Below are 7,188 nucleotides of genomic sequence, written 5' to 3' on the forward strand. Positions count from 1 at the left end.
ATTTTTTGCTGTCGATTCAATTCTACAGCCCTGCCGTGAAATGCACCCCCAATTTAATTTCTGTTCTATATCCCAGCATTATATTCTTACTGTAGGCTACATTGACGGGACTAACATGAGTATCCAGAGTAAGTTCCAAGCATGTGGCACTTTCCAAATCAGAGTAAGCAGGTGGTGCATTTTTTGGCGTTTATTTTCTTTTTCAACCTTTCCCCCCAAAATATCCAAACCTTTTTTCAAACCTTTCAAAACTTTGTCTTTGTCACCATGAAGCGAGAGGAGGAGATGAGAAGAGGAGCCTTAAGCAAAGTAAGGTAGATTATAGTAGAGTCCTCATCAAGTTCATGAATTATGCAAACGTTTATAAACAAAAATATATTTCGAAAATATATTTTCAACTTTTCAAAACTTTGCTTCGAAAATAGTTTCAACCTTTCAAAACTTGGCTTCGAAAATATTGTTACAACCTTTAAAAAACCATTCCACAACCTTTCAAAACTTTTTTTTTTCCGCAATTTATTAGAAAATATGTCTACAACCTTTAAAAACTTAACTTTTTCCCTACACATGAAGTGAAAGGAGAGGAGAAAGACCAAAGCTTCTGACTCATCCTTATAAAACTTGAGTGCTTTAATGTATTTCACATGTGAATGCGTTTCATATGTTTCGATGAGAGCATTTCAGAATTGTGGATGTGAGTTTTAAGTAGTGTTGATGCATGTGTGAACATTTCACATGTAAATGTTAATGCGTTTTATAAATGTCAATGACAGCATTTTAGATATGTGGATGTGAGTTTTCGGTAGTATGACTGCGTGTGTGAATATTTCACATGTGAATGTAAATGCGTTTCATCTGTGTTTGTGTAAGGACAGTCTGAATTATTTCCTAAACGGCCCCTTATAAGCAAGCACGTAAAAAATATACACACTAATGACATGACATGACTGACGTCAAGGGTCCTGAGTACCGTTAATTCAACAAGGAGTTACGGTGAGACAACTTCACACATATGCACCTAAGGGACAGAGACTGAAATCTCACCCCCCTCCCCACCACCACCACACCCCGTTTAACTGGAAGTGTAACGGCATCGTTCAAGACCAAGGATATACGGTGTGTCGGACTGTGGCTCTCTCTGTGTGGCCCTAAAGCATTTCCTCATCCACTTTTATCCCTCTCCGTGGTCTATTAATCTGAGAACCAGGTACTTATCCTCATGGTGATTTATCCTCATATAAATCTGATGACATACAGATGGGATTAAGGCATTGGCATAGACAGTTGGGTTTATAGTAAGGGTTATGATTGGTGTCAGGGGTCAGTGAAGGAGGATTGGTTAAACAACCCCCCTAACTCTAACCTAACTGGAATTGAGGATTATGACATGGGACTCAGAAGCTTCTGTTCATAGACATATATACATGTATATATACATGTACATGTATATATACATGTATATACTGTATGTCTATGCTTCTGTTTGGCTATTCCTTTTTTAAAATCCGGATTGATAAATATTCTCTGCGATTCAGTTCTTGTTAACAATTCCAAAGACGTCTGGAAGTCTCTTCGAAAACCAATTTGTTTGTATTGTTAATCAGTTTCGGCCTAATGGTTTTAATTAATATGATACTCAGTACTTGGAAATTAATTTTACATTAACACCCCCCCCACCCTTGCCTCTCTCTCTTCTTCTAGTCTCACATCCTCATGCACATGGTGCTAACGTTGACTGGCACGATTGCCTCGCTGTGCCAAGCTGATGTGAATCTTTCTACACACACTTACACTTACATTATTCATGTCATATTCCTTTGTGAGCAAACACAGTTTCATAGCGCGCTCTCTCTCTCTCCCTTTTTTTTCCACGTTACCCACTATAGATATTCCACTTTGTCTTCCATGGCAAAACATCGACGAAAAAGAAGTATTGCATTCTGTATAATACATGTCTTGGGCGTCTGCCTTGTATTCACTGCTAAATCAGACCTGTAGCAGAGCAGAAGAGATTAAATTAGCTAGGGCAGAACAGTGCCTGCACTGTGTGTGTGTGTGTGTGTGTGAGAGAGAGAGAGACAGAGAGTGAGAAGTAGAGGGATGGACCACGAATGAATGTGTCTTCACCCCTCAATCCTCATTTTCCTACCCCGGTACACATTTACACTTGTTATCCTGTGACAACTCTCCAGACTCGTTTGTTGTTTTTACGCATGACAGATACCAGGTGGCAAGCTGTGCATCATCCAGTCCAGATGACCTCTTCCACAGTAGACAGGCCGTCATCACGTCAATACACAGCAGATACTCTGTTCCATGATTCACCCACAGCTTCTATGCGTAGCTTCACGTCTCAAACAGAGACTCACTCCATCAAAAATGGGGTTGTATGTGGAATGGAAGTGGATGTTGTTTATATGCTGTGAACTGCATCTCCAACCGCGCGTTCTTGCTGAATAGGGCGAAATCTCATTCAAGTTATCTTGGTTATATACCCTTGATTGAACTGGGCTGCGAGAGAGTGTTCAGAAGACTCAGCACAAACGTATTGTACACACTCTCCCTTCTCCTTAAGTTATACGGCTGCATATGGATGAGCTAGCTCATTACTACCAAAAAGGATGAAGAGAGTGAAAGAGAGAGAGAAAGATGCATGGCTAGAAAGAGAGAGAGAAATAGGCATGGCTTCTTTTGAGTGCATCAGAGTGCAAAGACAGTTATTTTAACGTGAAATATACTGCTAGCCATAAGGGGAGCACTCCTCTCTCCCATTGAGACTTCACTGCTATACTGTTCCCACTCTAACAGCAGATGTAAATACACTGTAGAGCAATGAGAGTAATTCACACCAGACGTGGCTTTCCCTGGCCATAGAAAGGCCGTTTGCAGGACCATAACAGAGAACTTTAATGAACTCCTTACGACTCTCGAACTGCGGTCTTTATAAATTTTCACTTTCAGGGGTTTAGAAAGCTATAGCTGAGTGAAAACCCACCCAGACCTTAAAGACAGGGAGAGGAAAAAGGGGTTGGGGGTGGGACGTGGGGGAGGAGAATAAACAGCTATTTATATGCATCATGGGGAAACTCTATGCAGGCCTGAAAGAGCTGTGTACGCGCTTCTGCCTGTCCAGGACTGTGCTCTTTTGCTGTGCTCTGCAGTGAGGGACTGGAGTCTGGAGTCAGTCAGACTCTTGTCACAGAGATAACACAGCCCGTAAAGGATTTGTTGAGGATTATAACATACCAGATTTTCCACATGACTAGACTCCTATCCTTTCATCAATTTTTTTGGGGGGGATGCACATTTTATTGAGATGAGCAGACCATAAGTAAAACCCTGACTGATATTTGGATATCAGAATGAATGAAGCAACTGACCTGAGTGTTTGTGAGGTCCCAAGCATGGTTAGATGCCTGTGTCGAAACAAATGGTTTTATTTATCCTCTTAATTCTGCACACGTCGTCTTTGACATTTTATCTCATAACCGATATCGAACTGGCATGCTTGTATTGAACGTGTTAGATATGTGTTTATTTGATTCCTGTATGGTTTGTCTGAGTTATAGGGCCAATTATGACTGGGCTATGCTGAGGAGCCAACGAAGATTGGATGGGAGAGTCTGGTTCAAATAACACAATACTAGTACAGTATGTCCTACTGTACTCAGCAACAAATTGCAAAGTTCAAAGGTTCAGATTACCCATATGAGAAGGTACTGCATGTATATTACAGGAGTAGTTCAGCATTGTCTACATTTGGCTTCTCCAATCATCAAGGCCACTTTAGTGCCAACTAAATGGTACAGGAAGTGACTTTCTGTCAATCATGTGGGAGGATACAACTTCCTCCCTACAATACCAAGTAGCCTATATGTACAAAATCACATATAGGAAACTCAAATTTCATATGGCTTAGGTAATTTGCGGTTTTGTTAGAGGATGATAATTATATTTTACATCCTACTAGGTGAGTGGGTGTAAATCACCTGTCACGGCTTACAACATTGTTGAGGGTTAATCTAATTCATAATGGGTTTGGATGCTTCTCCCTTCTCAAATGGCGAATTAGCCCACAGTGTCAAAATGTACATTTTTCTAAAAGACGATAAATCATGCATTTTACCAGCTTTCGTTAGTCTTGCGAGACAGCTCATTGAGCATCAATGTGATTCCCACCTCTCAGACACAGTAGATGCTGTTGATCCGTTTAGGCTGAACATGATCGAGCCCACCGGAACTTCACTTAGGCTACAACCTGGGGATTAGAGTCGAAAACAATTTTCCAACTCTCTGGTTCTGTCCCATTATCTCGCTCACATGTAATTGCAACAATTCCTAAAACGGCACATTGAGAAGCTCCAAAGGTCCTTGGGAGGTTTAAATAATATCTTTGGACAACCCAACTAAAATATATCAGGTAATATATCAACGTAATTAAATAAAACATTGTCTCGGTGATGTGTAGATGTTGCCTATATTAGGTTATATGAAGATAATTCCTGATTAATGTTTAAAACGCTCAATTAAGTGTCCCCTGGAAACCCTATGTCTTGTAACGAAATTTGAATTAACCTGTGTTAACACAGTTTAGTAAGCATCGTCAGCGTCACTGTCACGCTCGCCCATCTTTCTGCACAGTCCCACATCAGTTGATTTTATACAGACAGACAAACAGACAGTGGGAAGATGAACCGTAGACAGCCTGTGCAAGTATAATGCGATTTATCTTTTTAAATAATCGATGGAGATCGAAGTTCATTAAGAATTTGTTCAAAGTATAGTCTGCATCACTAGACTGGATCGTGCTGACGTCGGTCGCGTCAGCTCACTTTACCGAACCATTTTCGGTTTGCTATTCCCATCACCTAATCTCATACATTGGTGAAACAGAGTGGCGTATTTTCATCTTCAAACTTTGTCAACGGATATCGTCCATCAGAGCAATTGTCTACCCGTTATTTATTGGGAACACGTGAACTAGCGGTCGCTAATTGGTGAACAGGAAATTGGACGACGACAAACAGGTTAACTATCTCTCAAACGATAGACCTATTATCTTACTTTTGGGTCAGCTATCTCTAGACACTTCAACCATTTCACTGTGTTTCCGACGGAGTGGAGATGCCCGGTGACTGACTCAAAGGGATTGCTGTGAGGTTTCTGTTCGTTTCAGGTAGGCCACCGTGTTTTGATAAGGTATGTTCACCATGTTACCGTGTGATCGTTGTTTATACTTTTACGGATGAGCTCGAGTAACAAAAGTAAGGAGAACTGCATCAACAAACTTCATTAGCCTACTCGGCGTGTCTGCACGCTTGCAGGTAGCCTGGTCTGTGCACGTTCTGTGTGTGTGAGGGTCTTCCCCTTTTTAGAGACATTTCAGTCTCCAAGAAACTCCCTTTGCTTTAGCGTAATAAGCTTTGCATTTCAAGAGAAGCTTCATTTACGAAACAATATTAACAGTATTGGTCTATGTCGCTCAAAGCAACAATAGGAGCCACACGAAAGTCTGTCGAGTCCATTTACTGTGCAGCAGAGACCGTTGCTCTGAGGCGCTGTCTTTGGTGCTGAAATGCAAGCAGCCGCTCTTCAGCATTAGCAATGGACGAAGCGGCAGGGCACGGAGTTGGTATATGACGGAAACCAAACAACTCTCTTAGTCTGGCTTTCATTCGGAATCCCTTGCTCCTCTAGAGGCAATAATGACAACATTCCGCTCCTTCCTTCCTCTAATTAACATGCTAATGTTACATTTGTATATAGGTCACTAATTAAGCCAGATGGATCTGGTAGCCTAACCCGCTTCTGTTTTGTGATTTGCTTGCACGACGTTAAAGCGCACTCTTCTGACTCATAATGGTTACATAAGACACTCAGACAGACACCACCACCCTAACATCCATCCACAGACACACTTTATAAACAGACACCTTTTACACGTGACTCGGCTTTTTATCCCCCGCGGCCCGCAACACGGAGAGAAGCGCTTGGCATACAGATCCGATCTCGTGGAGCTCTAAGTGTGATCTCGTGAATACAGCATACAATAATATTGTGTTGGGATATACAGCATGTGGTCAGTGATCCCCTATTCCTGTTAGCACTGCGGACCTGTAGATGGCAGTGCAGGTCAGTCAGTTGTCCCACACATAATGCCATTAACTCTGATACGCCGGTGACAAGGCCGTGGACGTGGTCCCATTGCTCGACAACCTCTACACTGATTTAGTATTGGTGCAGCCGAGAGCGAGCATAACGCTCCGCTGATATAGACATGGAAGGATATGTTGAACATTGACAGCCACATCAATTATTTGAAGACAGTTAATGTGTTTTACATCTGTTTCAAGTGCGTAATTGTGTATTTGTTCAAAAGCTCCCCTCTCTCTCTCTTTTGATGCGATCTTGCCAGAAGATGTGTTTGGGTGTAATATTAGGACGATCAAAAACTGCAGTCAGGTCGTTTGACTTTGATCGTCATACCTCTAGTCTTGGACGTTGAAGCCACAATCAGTTAACACCACTGATTTAGAACTCAACGTTAAAAGAAATCCGTTTGTTTCAAGTGGTTTCACAAATTATTCTGCCATCGATAGATAACAAGACGCATTTAATTTAAATATTTTGATTCAAACTACCATCGCCCTGACCTGTCAATCAAACCAAACAGATTAGTAATGAGCCCACACTGTCATAAGATCAGTGCTCCCGTAGGTCCAACAGTTTGAGATGGGAAGACGAGCAGGAATCGGTCCATGTGGGAATCCAACCCAGGCCCCTGTGTTAAGGCCTAAGCAGTAGGCGCTGTGCCCAGCGAGTCACGGGGGTCTCCCTCTCATTTAAACAGACAGGGAACAGCTTGGCTTCCACTCAACTGTCTCTCTCAACAACAACAAAAACATTGTCGTAGCTTTGTGGTTTCTGACCAGCTGCATAGGCACGTTGACTCAATCACCGAGAACAGAAACATTGTTTTTGAATTTCCTATTGTGGCTCTCTGGCAGTGGATGCTATGTCGTTGCATGTGTGTGTGTTTCTGGTGGTGAGAAAAGCCCCCTGGTTCAGGCAGGAGGACTGAGTAGTTTTGTTGATCGATACTTTATTCCACATGATACAATACATCATTGTAATATTTGATTTGGCGTATGGTTGTGCTCGCAGCGGCTCCCTGCCGCACCCAACGGA

The sequence above is a fragment of the Hypomesus transpacificus genome, unplaced genomic scaffold, assembly GCF_021917145.1.
Source record: "Hypomesus transpacificus isolate Combined female unplaced genomic scaffold, fHypTra1 scaffold_107, whole genome shotgun sequence".
Classification (NCBI taxonomy): Eukaryota; Metazoa; Chordata; class Actinopteri; order Osmeriformes; family Osmeridae; genus Hypomesus; species Hypomesus transpacificus.